Raw genomic sequence first — 18,551 nt, 5'->3', positions numbered from 1 at the left:
ACATTTAAACGTGACCTATCAGACTATATTGTTTCAAAGTTTTTATAAAACACATGTCTGAAATTGTTTGTTATGTGACAGTGCCCTGTAAAAGTGTGTAATCTTAAATTTTGTGAAGAAGAATAAGTACTATAATGTGTAACATGTATGTACTGAACATCTAAAGAACGGCGGATAAATTATTACATCATATTTTTATGTTCTCATGTAAGTGACAATATTATGTTTTTAATGAGAAATAAATATCTTTAAACGTAATTCTTTCTTACTTACTTACTTACTTACCTATTTACTTACTTACTTAGTTGCTTACTTACTTACTTACGTACTTACTTACTTACTTAATCACATTCGTTTTTCGCGATTTTCAGCAAAACGGTAGGTAAGTTTTATCATAAAAGTATCTCGGACAAAAATTGTAGATCGTAAAATTATCCATTAAAAATGTATCAATACTTAGTGTTAGATTCAAAAAGTGAGTTTCCACGCCACCTATGAGGTAGTAGTGTACTTAGCGCGTTTTTATAAGTTTTTGAATAGTTATTATCTCAGAAACGGTGGCTCGTAGGAAAAAAAGTATCGGTACATTTTTTATAGATAATTTTATCACCTACACTTTTTCTCGTAGGTATTTTTATGATAAATTAATAATTAATAATTTATTTTATTTAATTTAAAAAAAAAAACGGACAGAACATGCAATTATTAGGGGACACGAATATTGGTCAAAAACTATAATGTTCTGGTGTACAAGGAACAAGAGAAAAGATGGAGACCGGCAGGGAGCGCCGCGCTCCTCGCGCTCGGCGGTACTCGTTATTGGAGAAAACAAGTAAGTGAGATATCCGTCCGGGGAGACCGGCAGGGAGCGCCGCGCTCCTCGCGCTAGGCGGTACTCGCTATTGAGGAATCGACCGTACCCGCTATTGGGGCCGATCGTACTCGCTTTTGGAATTTGCGCAGCGCGCCCAACACCACCGGAGCCGCCGCCGCCGCCGACGGCGATGTACACTTATCACAACACTCGACTCGACATAATAACCTGAAAATGATCGTACTCGTTATCATTAGAGTAGTCGCCGTGTACAACATCAACCACGTCTTTCAACTATAATAAATAATAATATATTGTAAAATTTTATAATCATGAGAAATCGCGTGACGCGTCCGTCACGACGAAATATCATGATAATATTATTTATATTATTATGTTATTATAATAATTATATGTTGGCGGCCTGTTGTTTGTTTGCACACACACACACACACAACTCTGCTTCTCGGCGACGATGCGTCCTCGGACGAATCACCTGGCGTAGGGCTGAGTCTCAACAGATCGCAGCACGACGCTGCTCTACCGAGCACAACACCCCGCCAGGAACGTAAGTCGTCTACAGACTATTCCGAGCCCCGACATCGAACTGAGGTAAATTCGAAACTTCGACGCCGTGGTGCACGTGTTAATACCGCTCGCACCGTTCGTCGCGTTCCAAATGGGCTTCGACGTCGCGTCTTACGAATAAAACGCGACTAGTAAAGTCACATTGTTTAGAGCCTCCCGACACTCGGGGCTCCACAGTGAGTATATCCTTGCCGGATTCGGCTAGGCTGGCTTCGGCCTTAGAGGCGTTCAGGCATAATCCCGCGGATGGTAGCTTCGCACCACCGGCCGCTCGGCCGAGTGCATGAACCAAATGTCCGAAACTGCGGTTCCTCTCGTACTGAGCAGTATTACTATCGCAACGACACGCCATCAGGAGGGTAAAACTAACCTGTCTCACGACGGTCTAAACCCAGCTCACGTTCCCTTTTGATGGGTGAACAATCCAACGCTTGGCGAATTTTGCTTCGCAATGATAGGAAGAGCCGACATCGAAGGATCAAAAAGCAACGTCGCTATGAACGCTTGGCCGCCACAAGCCAGTTATCCCTGTGGTAACTTTTCTGGCACCTCTTGCTAAAAACTCTTTATACTAAAGGATCGATAGGCCGTGCTTTCGCAGTCCCTATGCGTACTGAACATCTGGATCAAGCCAGCTTTTGCCCTTTTGCTCCACGCGAGGTTTCTGTCCTCGCTGAGCTGGCCTTAGGACACCTGCGTTATTCTTTGACAGATGTACCGCCCCAGTCAAACTCCCCGCCTGGCAGTGTCCTCGAACCGGATCACGCGGGAGTTGTACGGCGACGAGCGTTGCCGCCACGTCGCCACTCTGCACGCTTGGAACGAAACACCGTACGCCCGCCGATATTATCGACCGCGCACCGCTTCCGCCCAACCGAGTAAGTAATGAAACAATGAAAGTAGTGGTTTTTCAGCGACGACCGCGAACGATCTCCCACTTATGCTACACCTCTCATGTCTCCTTACAATGCCAGACTAGAGTCAAGCTCAACAGGGTCTTCTTTCCCCGCTGATTCTCCCAAGCCCGTTCCCTTGGCTGTGGTTTCGCTAGATAGTAGATAGGGACAGCGGGAATCTCGTTAATCCATTCATGCGCGTCACTAATTAGATGACGAGGCATTTGGCTATCTCAAGAGAGTCATAGTTGCTATCGCCGGGCGGGGGGTCTGGGGGGCTGGCAAGCCCCCCAGCGCACCCGGCCCGACGTCGGATGGCGGTACTTACTGTCTGCCTTTCTAACTGCTAGAATCCCAACGCACACCGCCTACTAGGTAGGTTACAGCACAACAGCTTTCGCTCCAGTCCCGGTATAGTGCGTTAGTCAGACGTAGAGGGTCACAGACAACCAATTATGACTCTTCAATTTCGCCTGTTAACCCAGGCGGCAAGCACCCCCAGTCGCGGTACTCCACAGACGTTTCGCCCATACGAACCGGAGGCGGAGATCGGGACCCAGCCCACACTGGCCGTCTCCTATTGAGAGATATGCTATACGCAAACAAATGGACAACAATCTCCCCACATTTGTCCTATCAACACCTGGCGCCAAGCCACTACGAGTCCGACGCCAATGGAGGGGCACTGGTAGCCTCCCAGTGGGCTCCCCTCCCCCATAGCTCCCGTGTCGGTAAAGCTACCTCCACCACGTTTGACGGGTAACCGCCGAGGAACCTTTCGGAACCATCTACTTCAGATCAATTGAAGGCCACCGCGCCCGTTGCTCGGATAACCGAGATGGGGTGGCTAATTGACCAACTTTTTTGGGTGAGCTCCCTGAAGTACAGCTGAACACCCTATACCGACTGTCTAATAACAGACGTGACAACATACATCGCGCCTGTTTTGCTCCCGTTATCTCCACCATTACCCGCGCTTGCTTGAATTTCTTCACGTTGACATTCAGAGCACTGGGCAGAAATCACATTGCGTCAACACCCGCGAGGGCCATCGCAATGCTTTGTTTTAATTAGACAGTCGGTTTACCCGCGCTTGCTTGAATTTCTTCACGTTGACATTCAGAGCACTGGGCAGAAATCACATTGCGTCAACACCCGCGAGGGCCATCGCAATGCTTTGTTTTAATTAGACAGTCGGATTCCCCTTGTCCGTGCCAGTTCTGAGCTGACCGTTGAACGGCGGTCGTACAGTACCGCGCCGATCGCGCACGAGACGAAACCGACGCGGACTTACGGCTAGGAAGATCCGCGAAAGGCCGGAACGCGGGTCCGGATTCAGCACGACGCGCGAGACCACCTTGCGATGGAGACACGCGCGAGCATCGACCAGGCCCGGCACCGGCCGCATCCGCTTCCCGTCCAAACCCGACACGCCCCGGTCCTCAGAGCCAATCCTTATTCCGAAGTTACGGATCCAATTTGCCGACTTCCCTTACCTACATTATTCTATCGACTAGAGGCTCTTCACCTTGGAGACCTGCTGCGGATATGGGTACGAGCCGGCGCGACATCTCCACGTACATCCCTCACCTGAATTTTCAAGGTCCGCAGAGAGTATCCGGACACCGCCGCAAATGCGGTGCTCTTCGCGTTCCGAACCATATCTCCCTTCTATAGGATTCCATGGAACTCGAACGCTCAGGCAGAAAAGAAAACTCTTCCCGGACCACTCGGCGGCGTCTTCAGGCCACTTTGGGTTACCCCGTCGAACACTCGCTTGAGAAACGAGAGAACGATTATTGAAACGGTTCCGCTGCCGGGTTCCGGAATAGGAACCGGATTCCCTTTCGCTCAAAGGGCGTTATTTATCATATACACAAAATATATATAAACACGCCGCATCGACATAAGATCTCTCCTTGAGCTTAGGATCGACTGACTCGCGAGCAACTACTGTTCACGCGAAACCCTTCTCCACGTCAGTCCTCCAGGGCCTCGCTGGAGTATTTGCTACTACCACCAAGATCTGCACCGACGGAGGCTCCAGGCGGGCTCACGCCCAGACCCTTCTGCGCACTCCGCCGCGCACGTCCTACTCGTTACGGCATAATACGCGTGCGCTTTGACACGCACGCGCCGATTGCCGGTAACGGTAGTGTATAGGCAAAACGCTTCAGCGCCATCCATTTTCAGGGCTGGTCGCTTCGGCAGGTGAGTCGTTGCACACTCCTTAGCGGATTCCGACTTCCATGGCCACCGTCCTGCTGTCATGAGCGACCAACGCCTTTCATGGTGTCCCATGAGCGTTTTTTAGGCGCCTTAACACTACGTTTGGTTCATCCCACAGCGCCAGTTCTGCTTACCAAAATTGGCCCACTTGGCACCGTCATCAGATCTCCGGCTTCATCGTTCGAGTAAGCCGGAGTTCTCACCCATTTAAAGTTTGAGAATAGGTTGAGGTCGTTTCGGCCCCAATGCCTCTAATCATTCGCTTTACCGGATGAGACTGTTACGAGTCGACGCCAGCTATCCTGAGGGAAACTTCGGACGGAACCAGCTACTAGATGGTTCGATTAGTCTTTCGCCCCTATACCCAGTTCCGACGATCGATTTGCACGTCAGAATCGCTACGGTCCTCCATCAGGGTTTCCCCTGACTTCGACCTGACCAGGCATAGTTCACCATCTTTCGGGTCCCAGCATCTGTGCTCAGAGCGCGCCCGCATTCGCTGATTGGAAACGAGACGCCTCGGGAGTGCGAGAGATCGATTTTTGACGACCGACGCTCCATCCTCCCTGAGCGCGCGACAAGCGCGCGCCTTCACTTTCGTTGCGCCTTTCAGTTTTGTCTGTTTGAATTCATAACTCAATGACTCGCACACATGCTAGACTCCTTGGTCCGTGTTTCAAGACGGGTCCTGCGAGTGCCCGAAACAGTAACATCGCCGACTGATACGCGCACAGTCCGAGACTACACGGCTGCGACGACAGCGGCGTCGCGTCAGCATCCGCACAAGGGCAGGATGTCGACGACGACTCTCGCTCGCGTCGGGCCGGACGCGTCCCCGGATGGAGACGCGTGCGCGTTTCATGACAAGTACCGTCCGCCGCCGGCCGGCGATCGTCACGGTCGGACGGCTGTGCGCGTGAACGCGCAGCCGCCCGGCTCCCGGACAACGCTTAGGCCGAACAGACGAACGGGTCGCGATGCATAATGTGTACTAAGAGAGAAGTGCACGCCGTCCGGGTGCGTCAACGGCGGCGACCGGTGAACGCGAGCACGAGTCTCGCGCACATCGCGGCACGCCGCCGTACGCCCCGGAGTGACGATGAATCTCTCCGTTCGTTCATTCGAGTTTCGCAGGTTTACCCCTGAACGGTTTCACGTACTCTTGAACTCTCTCTTCAAAGTTCTTTTCAACTTTCCCTCACGGTACTTGTTCGCTATCGGTCTCGCGGTTATATTTAGCCTTAGATGGAGTTTACCACCCACTTAGGGCTGCACTCTCAAGCAACCCGACTCTGAGGAGAGTCCCTCTCGCGGACTCGCTCCGTCGCTACGGGCCTGGCACCCTCTATGGGAAAACGGCCCCGTTCAAGACGAACTTGGACGGGAGCGGCGACCGCGAGAAAGCGGAACCTCCCTAACACCACATGTCCCGCGACCGTGACGACCGCGGGATTCGGCGCTGGGCTTATCCCTGTTCGCTCGCCGCTACTGAGGGAATCCTGGTTAGTTTCTTTTCCTCCGCTTACTAATATGCTTAAATTCGGCGGGTGATCCTCCCTGATCTGAGGCCAACGATAAAAAGTATGAGGCAGACACGATATCCGTCAGCGCAGCGACACCGTCGTGCGCGCGCCGCCAATAAGTCTCAACGACGTATCGTCGACCCGCGCACGTACCGCGATCGAAGCGCCCTTCGGACGTCGAGTCCGCCTACTCGTTTGCACGCTCACGTCGGGCCGAAATAACACGTGCAGCGCACGGGACGCGAACCGAAGGCGCAGCCACGCACGCCGTTCACATAGAGAGCTCTGCATAGATTAATTAAAATTAATCACGAGATATCCGCGTGTGACAGCGAACGAGCGCGCCCCGGTACCGCGCCCGTCTCCGTGACCCACGTCGGGCGTGAGGCGGAGACGGCGTTGCACGCGAACAGCACCACGCGTTGCGGCTTATTTTACATTTTCGAACGGATCGAGCGGGCCCCGGAAAACCGGCGGGGTTTACCCGAGCCCGGCCCGAAGACCGTCACTCGTTTTACACGTTTTTTAGGCGCGCAAACAGTGTTGTCAGCATACAGCGACGGCGTCGTCGTATTCTTTTATGCAGCCGGCCCTCAGACAGGAGTGGTCCTGGATATTTCTCCACGGACCGCAATGTGCGTTCGAAATGTCGATGTTCAAATGTGTCCTGCAGTTCACACTATGACGCGCAGTTAACTGCGTTCTTCATCGACCCGCGAGCCAAGTGATCCACCGTTCAGGGTAATAGTTTTTATATTTAGAAAATACGTGAACGATCTCTGTGTGTAACAAAATATTATGTGACGCACGCATTGCGCGTACGTCGTGATCTCGACTCGCTTCGCACTCGACATGAGCGCGTCGCGAGACGCACGCGCGTCGCGTACATGCGAACCGCGCCCGCCGAAGCGTCGTGCCGGAGACGTCGTGCCGGACACCCCCCCCACTTGCGGCGGGAGATGTCAGCGCGCGCGCGGCAAACGCGACAACGGAGCACAGAGAGCACATCGCGAGCGCGAAAATAATCAGTGATTGACACGTGATTGAAGTTATCATCGTCAACAGTCGGCTGTGAGCGAAGCGTGTCGGCGACAACGCTCGCGCACGCGACCGTTACACGTTAATGATCCTTCCGCAGGTTCCCCTACGGAAACCTTGTTACGACTTTTACTTCCTCTAAATGATCAAGTTTGGTCAACTTCCCAGCAACGCCGACGGCCGCGAAGCCACCGCGTGTCGGTCCGAAGACCTCACTAAATCATTCAATCGGTAGTAGCGACGGGCGGTGTGTACAAAGGGCAGGGACGTAATCAACGCGAGCTTATGACTCGCGCTTACTAGGAATTCCTCGTTTATGGGGGATAATTGCAAACCCCAATCCCCAGCACGAAGGAGTTTCAACGGGTTGCCCGGGCCTCTAGGCCAGGGAGAACATGTTGATTCCTTCAGTGTAGCGCGCGTGCGGCCCAGGACATCTAAGGGCATCACAGACCTGTTATTGCTCAATCTCGTGCGGCTCGAAGCCGCCGGTCCCTCTAAGAAGAATTTTAATACGCCGCCAGTGAGTTGCGCGACCCTGAAGCCGCGCACACCTAAATGACGACGCCTATTTAGCAGGCTAGAGTCTCGTTCGTTACCGGAATTAACCAGACAAATCGCTCCACCAACTAAGAACGGCCATGCACCACCACCCACCGAATCAAGAAAGAGCTGTTAATCTGTCAATCCTTCCGGTGTCCGGGCCTGGTGAGATTTCCCGTGTTGAGTCAAATTAAGCCGCAGGCTCCACTCCTGGTGGTGCCCTTCCGTCAATTCCTTTAAGTTTCAGCTTTGCAACCATACTCCCCCCGGAGTCCAAAATCTTTGGTTTCCCGGAAGCTGCCCGCCGAGCCATTGTAGTAACGTCGGCGGATCGCTAGATGACATATTTACGGTTAGAACTAGGGCGGTATCTAATCGCCTTCGAACCTCTAACTTTCGTTCTTGATTGATGAAAACACCTTTGGCAAATGCTTTCGCTGATGTTCGTCTTGCGACGATCCAAGAATTTCACCTCTAACGTCGCAATACGAATGCCCCCAGTTATCCCTATTAATCATTACCTCGGAGTTCTGAAAACCAACAAAATAGAACCGAGATCATATTCTATTATTCCATGCACGAAATATTCAAGCGGCATTTTGAGCCCGCTTTGAGCACTCTAATTTGTTCAAAGTAAAATTGTCGGCCCATCTCGACACTCACTGAAGAGCACCGCGATAGGATTTTGATATTGAACCGGCGTTTTACCGCCGGCTCACCGACGATATGCTCCGCAGACGTGTCAGTATCACCGCGGATGCGATGCACCGACAGCGCGGCGCACAAATGCAACTACGAGCTTTTTAACCGCAACAATTTTAGTATACGCTATTGGAGCTGGAATTACCGCGGCTGCTGGCACCAGACTTGCCCTCCAATTGTTCCTCGTTAAAATATTTAAAGTGTACTCATTCCGATTACGAGGCCTCGTAAGAGTCCCGTATCGTTATTTTTCGTCACTACCTCCCCGTGCCGGGAGTGGGTAATTTGCGCGCCTGCTGCCTTCCTTGGATGTGGTAGCCGTTTCTCAGGCTCCCTCTCCGGAATCGAACCCTGATTCCCCGTTACCCGTGACAACCATGGTAGTCGCAGAAACTACCATCGAAAGTTGATAAGGCAGACATTTGAAAGATGCGTCGCCGGTACTGGACCATGCGATCGGCAAAAGTTATCCAGATTCATCAAAATTAACGACTTCGGACGCGAGGCCCTCCGTCGATTGGTTTTGATCTAATAAAAGCACTCATCCCATCACTGGTCAGAGCTCTGATTGCATGTATTAGCTCTAGAATTACCACAGTTATCCAAGTAACTGAGTAAGATCTAAGGAACCAAAACTGATATATTGAGCCATTCGCGGTATCGCCTTAATACGGCTTGCACTGAGACATGCATGGCTTAATCTTTGAGACAAGCATATAACTACTGGCAGGATCAACCAGGGAGCTGCTGCAAACAACGATTGTTGTGGCGCTCAGCGCGTCATGCGTCGCGATCTCCCCTTAGGGCGTCGCGACTATGACATCTTGAACATATCGTGAGATATCCGTTCGCGCACTGTATACTATATATCTCAAAGGCATACGGTGCGCGTTGAACGAATCATAAATCGGCGATGGGCCGATTGTATGTTATGAAAGTTCAGTAACGAGAGTCCCTTCGGGTAATAATAAAAATGATGACACGCAATAGAAGCGGTATCAACGTATTAATATCGGTACACGTCGTGATCACAAATCGGATCGACGCCCGGTGCTTGAGAGGAGCGTGAACGTCTCGCACGAGTGAAATGCGCGACGCGTTCCGGCTTGCGGGCCCTCACGTTAAAAATCTTAACAGAGGGAAACCGTCGAAGCCCAGTCGGCGTCTTGGTGCGCGCAAAAAATTTACACGATCGCTTTCAACGTGACGAGGATCGCCGCAGCGTATGATACTATAGAGAGAGTGAAGAGAGGAATTATGAGAAACGAAATCACAAAAAACCTTTCAAATCACCAAATCAAATATCATCCGCATAGGGAAACTCGAAAACGCTCGATCGACACAGCGCGGTGAGTCTGTCTCATTTTTTATATTGTAAAAAAAGAACATATAAAACAACGCGCGACACAAACACAGACACAGACACACCAGCTCTGCCCCGAGAGTACCAACAACCGTATTGTTATTATATCATCGTCGTTATCATCGCGCGCATTCACAAACTTACTCAAATATAAATATATATTAAATAAAATATGAATGACGATGACGACGACGAGAATAATAAAACAGCAGCAGTTGTTGTGGCTGGGGGTGGTGGTTGGTGTTGTGCGTTTTTGTATTTTTGTCGCGTGCGTTTTTCACTCTTTTTACAAGAAAAAACTTGAGCGGCGTTGAATTCGGCGTCGCGAACCGTTCGCTACGGACTCGACTCTCGACGCCGACTGCCGTATGTGTGGTGCACGCGAACGATATGAACGTGTAAACTCTCTGATATGTGAATAAAGTGATTTTGATTTGATTTTACTATTTATTAATAACATAATATTGAATATGCATTGCGGCTTCGAAGAAAAAATCGTTTTTTTTTTTTTTTTTTTTTTTACTTTATTAATAACGAGTACGATAATGATCAGTAATAAACGCGCGACACGTACATTTCATTTTCCCTCCGAAACCAAATAAAAAACCTCCAAAAAAAAATATATTTCAAATCAAATCAAAATTCTTATCATACATCAATCTTACTCACCCAAACTAAACATGCGTCTAAACGCAGCGCGAGACGAGCCAGCTACTTGATACTACCTAAGACAAGAACAAATTACGGCAAGCGTATGTTTATTTACGAGGGCGCACAACTTTTTAATAGTCTACCTTCATCTCTCAAAAAGATTAGGTCACTAAAAACATTTAAACGTGACCTATCAGACTATATTGTTTCAAAGTTTTTATAAAACACATGTCTGAAATTGTTTGTTATGTGACAGTGCCCTGTAAAAGTGTGTAATCTTAAATTTTGTGAAGAAGAATAAGTACTATAATGTGTAACATGTATGTACTGAACATCTAAAGAACGGCGGATAAATTATTACATCATATTTTTATGTTCTCATGTAAGTGACAATATTATGTTTTTAATGAGAAATAAATATCTTTAAACGTAATTCTTTCTTACTTACTTACTTACTTACCTATTTACTTACTTACTTAGTTGCTTACTTACTTACTTACGTACTTACTTACTTACTTAATCACATTCGTTTTTCGCGATTTTCAGCAAAACGGTAGGTAAGTTTTATCATAAAAGTATCTCGGACAAAAATTGTAGATCGTAAAATTATCCATTAAAAATGTATCAATACTTAGTGTTAGATTCAAAAAGTGAGTTTCCACGCCACCTATGAGGTAGTAGTGTACTTAGCGCGTTTTTATAAGTTTTTGAATAGTTATTATCTCAGAAACGGTGGCTCGTAGGAAAAAAAGTATCGGTACATTTTTTATAGATAATTTTATCACCTACACTTTTTCTCGTAGGTATTTTTATGATAAATTAATAATTAATAATTTATTTTATTTAATTTAAAAAAAAAAACGGACAGAACATGCAATTATTAGGGGACACGAATATTGGTCAAAAACTATAATGTTCTGGTGTACAAGGAACAAGAGAAAAGATGGAGACCGGCAGGGAGCGCCGCGCTCCTCGCGCTCGGCGGTACTCGTTATTGGAGAAAACAAGTAAGTGAGATATCCGTCCGGGGAGACCGGCAGGGAGCGCCGCGCTCCTCGCGCTAGGCGGTACTCGCTATTGAGGAATCGACCGTACCCGCTATTGGGGCCGATCGTACTCGCTTTTGGAATTTGCGCAGCGCGCCCAACACCACCGGAGCCGCCGCCGCCGCCGACGGCGATGTACACTTATCACAACACTCGACTCGACATAATAACCTGAAAATGATCGTACTCGTTATCATTAGAGTAGTCGCCGTGTACAACATCAACCACGTCTTTCAACTATAATAAATAATAATATATTGTAAAATTTTATAATCATGAGAAATCGCGTGACGCGTCCGTCACGACGAAATATCATGATAATATTATTTATATTATTATGTTATTATAATAATTATATGTTGGCGGCCTGTTGTTTGTTTGCACACACACACACACACAACTCTGCTTCTCGGCGACGATGCGTCCTCGGACGAATCACCTGGCGTAGGGCTGAGTCTCAACAGATCGCAGCACGACGCTGCTCTACCGAGCACAACACCCCGCCAGGAACGTAAGTCGTCTACAGACTATTCCGAGCCCCGACATCGAACTGAGGTAAATTCGAAACTTCGACGCCGTGGTGCACGTGTTAATACCGCTCGCACCGTTCGTCGCGTTCCAAATGGGCTTCGACGTCGCGTCTTACGAATAAAACGCGACTAGTAAAGTCACATTGTTTAGAGCCTCCCGACACTCGGGGCTCCACAGTGAGTATATCCTTGCCGGATTCGGCTAGGCTGGCTTCGGCCTTAGAGGCGTTCAGGCATAATCCCGCGGATGGTAGCTTCGCACCACCGGCCGCTCGGCCGAGTGCATGAACCAAATGTCCGAAACTGCGGTTCCTCTCGTACTGAGCAGTATTACTATCGCAACGACACGCCATCAGGAGGGTAAAACTAACCTGTCTCACGACGGTCTAAACCCAGCTCACGTTCCCTTTTGATGGGTGAACAATCCAACGCTTGGCGAATTTTGCTTCGCAATGATAGGAAGAGCCGACATCGAAGGATCAAAAAGCAACGTCGCTATGAACGCTTGGCCGCCACAAGCCAGTTATCCCTGTGGTAACTTTTCTGGCACCTCTTGCTAAAAACTCTTTATACTAAAGGATCGATAGGCCGTGCTTTCGCAGTCCCTATGCGTACTGAACATCTGGATCAAGCCAGCTTTTGCCCTTTTGCTCCACGCGAGGTTTCTGTCCTCGCTGAGCTGGCCTTAGGACACCTGCGTTATTCTTTGACAGATGTACCGCCCCAGTCAAACTCCCCGCCTGGCAGTGTCCTCGAACCGGATCACGCGGGAGTTGTACGGCGACGAGCGTTGCCGCCACGTCGCCACTCTGCACGCTTGGAACGAAACACCGTACGCCCGCCGATATTATCGACCGCGCACCGCTTCCGCCCAACCGAGTAAGTAATGAAACAATGAAAGTAGTGGTTTTTCAGCGACGACCGCGAACGATCTCCCACTTATGCTACACCTCTCATGTCTCCTTACAATGCCAGACTAGAGTCAAGCTCAACAGGGTCTTCTTTCCCCGCTGATTCTCCCAAGCCCGTTCCCTTGGCTGTGGTTTCGCTAGATAGTAGATAGGGACATAACCCACCTCCTTCCCATGGTCTTACCGACCTTTCGGTCATCAAGACCTAGGTACCGACCGAAACAGCGGGAGATGTACCGGATTTGAGGTCCGGCACATTTTCTTGACTCCCTACAAGTTCTCTTTTTTAATATGCGTCCCTAGATGGCCCTCTCCCCCTTTCTGGGGGCGGCCGACCACAGATACGGCTTCTTCGTCGCCGGGCTCTCCTTCTTCCTAATCTCCTCTTCTTCTCTTGGTCTTCCTTTCTCTGTCTTCGTCACCGTCTTGGTTTACCCCTCCATCACTCTCCTGACACGGTACCAACTTGCGGCATATCTCATCAGCCTGGAGAAATTCTCCTCAGAGGATACCAAGTCTCCGTAATAAACTGGTCCTGGTCTTGTCCTCGTTAGATGGTCCAGCATTTCGCCTCTTGCTTCCTCGTACAAGCTGCAATCCCACAGCACGTGGTCGCGGTTCTCGTCCGTCGCGCCACATGGACATGTGCCGTCCCCTTTTAGCCCCAGGTCCCTAAGCTTGCTGTTGAACTGCCCATGCCCCGTCAACAGCTGCGACGTGTAATGGTCGGGATGCACCCACGACGCCAGGAGTCTTTCCCCGACACATGGGAAGAAGCGTCTGAGTTCGCCACCTCTCTCCTCGCGTTCCCAGCGCTCCTGCCACATGTTCACCACTTCGGAGTGGATGTCCTTCTTTAATGACGCGAGCTCCTTTTTAACCCTATCGCCCCTGGTCGCCTCGATCTTGCCCGCACGATAAACTTCCAGGTCTGCCGGAAGTACCCCTGCTAAAACTGGCAGTGCGGCCGTGCTCGTGGAGCGGTACGCCTTGGTGAGCAGCACCAACGACGTTCGTTGAGTCCTGAGCAACCGACTCGACACCACATGCAAAAATGCCCTGTGATACCAGGTGCTTGCCGCGTAAGTCAAGGTTGCTACGAATGTCCCTCTATACAAGAGCTTAAGTGCCTTGTATCGTATGCCCCAAGAGGTTGAAGATACCCTAGCCATTTTGCCGAAACACTTCGCGGCTCGCTCCCCGATATCCAAGGCGTGCTCTGCAAATGATCCCTTACCATCAATTGTGATGCCCAGTATTTTTACATTATCGACCGCTGTGACAGATTGCCCGTTCATTCTGATGACCGGAGGTCGCCTGAGAGTTCCCTTTAAAGTTATAGACTTTGTTTTCCTGGGAGAAAAACTCAGCCGGTTTCTGACCCCCCAGTCTGTGATTTTCTCAAGCGCCGCCCGGGCATTGGCCTCGATATCCGCTCTGGAGTTCGCCTCTATGAGGAGCGTCACGTCATCCGCATACGCTACCATTCCCACCCCTGTTGGCATGCTCGTTTCCAAAAGGTCGTTCAACAACACGTTCCATAAAGTCGGGCCGAGCACTGAGCCCTGTGGACACCCCATAGTAGAGGTTTTCCACACTGCATCGGCTCCAACGAACATACCTACTCGTCGGTTGACGAAGTAGGAACTCAGACAACGGTAGATGTTGGGTGGGCAGCCTCCCTGCTTGTACTTAAGCAGTACCATTGGCCACCACGCGTTGTCGAAAGCCCCAGATATATCCAACGTGACACAGTAGATAGGGACAGCGGGAATCTCGTTAATCCATTCATGCGCGTCACTAATTAGATGACGAGGCATTTGGCTATTTCCTCCCGCTTCGTCGGTGTTTCGTGACCAATCCATTTTGATCATTAAGTTTTCACAAAAGGATTACTTGTAATCATTATGGATCCCCGAGGACACCACTGTCCCCCCCCACTGACGTTGCGAAAATTTCGCCGTGGTCCGGTTCGATGTTTCTACTGGGGACCAGTCTCCTGAGTCTTGCAACCCAGGGTAGGAACTGGCGGGAAGAACCGGCGGGTCCGGCGTCAACCCTTACCGCAGGAGCCCGGGCCCTGACTCTGGCCGATCGCTCAAGCGGTTCTCGGTCATCTGATTGAACCGCGTCCAATTCATACACGACCCTCTCAACGCAACAATCGAAACGCTATCGAAGAACAACTCCTTCAGCCGCAGCAGTTTCTTAAGATCCATATAGGATGCTCTGCTCCATACACCGCGCCAGGATATGGTGCAAGAGGTAACGCTGATCTTCGCTGCTCCGTGCAGTCCCAAACGGCTGCGTACCCTCTCGATCAAGTCACCGTGTTCGGCGTATTTATTACGCTTCTCACGATGGGCTTGATCGAGCGGGCGCTGGCCGGAGACTACCTGTGCGTCAACGATAACTCCCTCACCATCCCTTTTGCAAATGATGTCCGGCTTCCTAAGTCCTTTATCACCAGTCTGGACGTGGGGTTCCAGTTCAACGGTCCACCCTTGCTCCGATAACGCCGAGGCGAGTATCTTCACTACCCTGTTGTGTCTTTCTATCCGGCCGCCATGTGTTCTGAAACACTTTTGTATTATATGAGCCGTCGTCTCCCTGACCATGCAGCCTGCACGGCAGTTCGACTCAGGCTCCGAAATCTCTGATCTGCGTCCCCTAGTGGTTCTAATTCGGGACGGTAATGCATTTATGTGGCACTTAACAAAGTCCACATAATCGCGGCCGGTTATTTGGTGGCATTTCGCACGAATCCAGCGGGTGGATCCCTTAACCCGCGACGACTCCCGTAATTCATAGCCGTCTACTGATCCATGCAGTTTTTCTTTCCAGTACAGGGAGATAGACCTTTGGCCTGTTTTCGGGCAAACCGTTGACAACTTGGATAACATCTTCTTTGCCCACCGCATCTTGTTAATAATCCTTTTGGATTTAGCGGCGGCTGCGGCAGCCCCCCAATCCGACGCCCCCAACCTACCGTACCTACGTACGATGAGATCAGGAATCGCCGAACGAAAGGAGGGCACGCCTAGACCGCCGTCATTAACAGACGCGTGGTAATATCCGACAGCTGTATCCAATGGGAGCCTTAGCCATGACCGAATCGCCTTCCGGATTTCGATGTCGAGCATCCTTAGCCTGTCGTCCGTCACCTTCCCAAGTACGAGACCTTGTAGGAATCGGGGCAACAGGTGCCCTCTAAGGATTTCTAGTCGCTGTTGCGGCTTAAGTGGGGCCTTTGTTATGTTCTTTAATGCCTTTTTTATGTCTTGCTCTAACATCACTGATCCAGCCGGAGTGAAGTCGACTCCGAGATAGCGCCATCTTTCCACACAAGTGGCTTGCCTGATCCACTTCGCGCCCACCTTAAAGGTGTTTTCGGCGATGTAATGGATCTTCTTAGTGTGTCCATCTGGCACTAACGAAAGCACGGCGCTTTTCGAACGGTTCAGATGGAGGCCCATCATCATTCCAACCCTGTGCACCACATCGATGGACTCCTGGAGTCCCGCCTTTGTGCTCGCGATTAGCACGAGGTCATCGGCGTACGCTAGGGCGGAGATGATCTCCGTTCCTAGACGGTACCCTACCCCTGGAGGCAAGGAAGCCAGTATAATGTCCATCGCCATGTTGAACAGGATCGGAGACAGCGGGTCCCCCTGCCGAACTCCCTTCCCCACTTTCACAGGGTCACTCGTCCCCTCCGAAGTCGCCAACGTAGTGAGGGCTGTTCGGTAAAGGCGAGCAACGTAGTCACAGAAAGCCATGGGTAGGCCTCTCTCCACAAGTAGCTTGACAAGCGCCTCATGCGACACTGTGTCAAAGGCCTTGGAGAAATCTAGCACAGCCACATGACATTCCCGCAACTTGCTCCTGCTATCCCCCAGAACCGTATCCAACACCGCTGTGTTCTCTAGGCAGCCGTCGGCGTGGACGAATCCTCGCTGACGATAGTCCGGGGGGCAACAATTCAAAATTCTCCGAGCCAAGAGACTATGCATATGCCTCAGCGGTATCGACGCAATCGAAATTGGCCGGTAGTCGCCGGGGCCCGCAGGCTCCTCTTTCTTTGGCACGAAGATAGTTCTGCTTTGTCGCAGTAGTTCTGGGATTTCGCCTATCCTCATCCATTCGTTGAAGAGGTCCGCCTTGGATTGCAGGGGTATACTACGCCAGTCGTCAGGCGTAATGCCGTCAGGACCTGGCGCAGTTCGAAGATCGATACGGGCCTTTCTGATCTCTTGAGCAGAAAATGGGGCCCAGAGCTGGGAATAGTCGCGCGTGCCTCCGTGCCGCTCTTTCAGCCGTACGGCCTTCAGAGCTTCCGGTGTGGGCCCAGCAGCGGTCGACACTGCCTCAAGTATAGGCTGCCAATATGACACCATATCCCCAAGAGAGTGCTTCACGCCCCTGGTTGCACCATCTATTACCTCAGCTGCAGCACGTCTTCGTGATTTTTTGAATATCTCCTGAATCTTAGCGTACTCTTCGCGCCTCCGCTTTCGCGAAGTCATCTTCAAGCCGGTGGCGTTTCCGGACTTGTGGGTTTTCTTCCGCCGCCCCCTACCTCGTGACTCCAGGCTCATCCGCATCTTCCGTGCCGCCTCCCTCTCGCAGAGTAGTTTGGCAAGCAGTTCCGACGCGTCTGGCCTATCCGAAGTCAGTTCGGCGAAGGGGTCATCAAGGTCAGTGGTTTGCACTCTAGAGTCGGTTGTCGGCTGGTCTTCCACGGGCGTCGTTGCTTCGCGGGACAGCTCCACCTCCCTGACGGTGGCCGCAATCCGCATCTCCTCTACGTACTCGAGCACTTTGCTTTTGTACGCAGCGGAGCGCCTTTGGCCCTTAATCGCCTCCACAGTCCTTCCGGAACCTGAGAGACGAGCCGCCAGGGTAATATTGGTGCACTTCCCGGTCTCCACAATTAATCCCGCTTCAGTACGCGCCAACATCGTCAACTCTTCATCGCTCCACCTCCTCTTTACCCTATCTGTAGGGGCGGCTTCGGCGTTCGAATGCACCGGGTGGGCCCTTCGTTTATGGACGCCCAGCCCGATAGCAGTATTAAATGGTCGTGTACAAATCGGACACGTGAACTGGAGATGACCACCGCTCGGCGATCGACCAGATTCAGCGTCCGGGTTTATAATCGAGATGCTCTCTGACTCCTGCGGGAGGTCAGAGGTCAAATCCACTGCCGTGGTACGGCCCACATAATTTGACAAAGCTTTCTCTTAGATTGTCGGCCGTGGGGGCTGCTAACCCTTCACAGCCGATTCGTACGCGGCTTTCGCTAGGCTCCTCCCGAAGGGCCGCTGTACTTGAGCACCCGTAAACGGGCACCCCATCGGAGCTCATTGGGGGCTCACCCCCAATGCATCACCCGCTATGTGGTGTGGATCGTACAGGTGATAATGCACGCTCCCCGCCCAGCCTCCAGGCAAGCCTGTTGACCTAGCAGTAGAGCATGCTCCTCGCTTGAAAGCCAGGGAACGCGGCGAGGTTCAGCACTCTGGCAGTTGATGGCTGAAAGGATGTTTTGGCGTTCCCCCTCCCCCCAAAATGGATATTTCTATCCAACGTTAGTTAAGAGCGGCGGCACCGCGTGCAGGTCGTGGGTAGGAGTTGGGCTTCACTAATGCAACTGCACTTTACGCGCAGCGCATTAGCTCTTCCCCATTGCAAAGGGTAGTGCACGCACGTCATCG

The 18,551-nt window shown here is 51.0% G+C and overlaps 2 non-coding genes and 2 pseudogenes across 2 annotated transcripts; all 4 read right to left on the bottom strand.

Annotated features, from left to right (window-relative positions):
* Positions 1–1,301: 1,301 nt before the first annotated feature.
* On the bottom strand, positions 1,302–6,098 carry LOC126977743 (large subunit ribosomal RNA; annotated as a pseudogene).
* Positions 6,099–6,637: 539 nt separating this feature from the next.
* LOC126977787 (5.8S ribosomal RNA) lies at positions 6,638–6,794 on the bottom strand. Its single transcript, XR_007732415.1, has one exon. It is a non-coding gene; the product is annotated as a 5.8S ribosomal RNA (ribosomal RNA).
* A 377-nt stretch (positions 6,795–7,171) lies between these two features.
* Positions 7,172–9,076, bottom strand: LOC126977620 (small subunit ribosomal RNA). The gene has a single exon (XR_007732295.1). It is a non-coding gene; the product is annotated as a small subunit ribosomal RNA (ribosomal RNA).
* A 2,747-nt stretch (positions 9,077–11,823) lies between these two features.
* The window catches only part of LOC126977767 (large subunit ribosomal RNA), a 9,613-nt pseudogene continuing 2,885 nt past the window's right edge, over positions 11,824–18,551 (bottom strand).

Source organism: Leptidea sinapis, chromosome 45 (genome assembly GCF_905404315.1).
Source record: "Leptidea sinapis chromosome 45, ilLepSina1.1, whole genome shotgun sequence".
Classification (NCBI taxonomy): domain Eukaryota; kingdom Metazoa; phylum Arthropoda; class Insecta; order Lepidoptera; family Pieridae; genus Leptidea; species Leptidea sinapis.
This window is presented reverse-complemented; position numbering and strand designations above follow the sequence as displayed.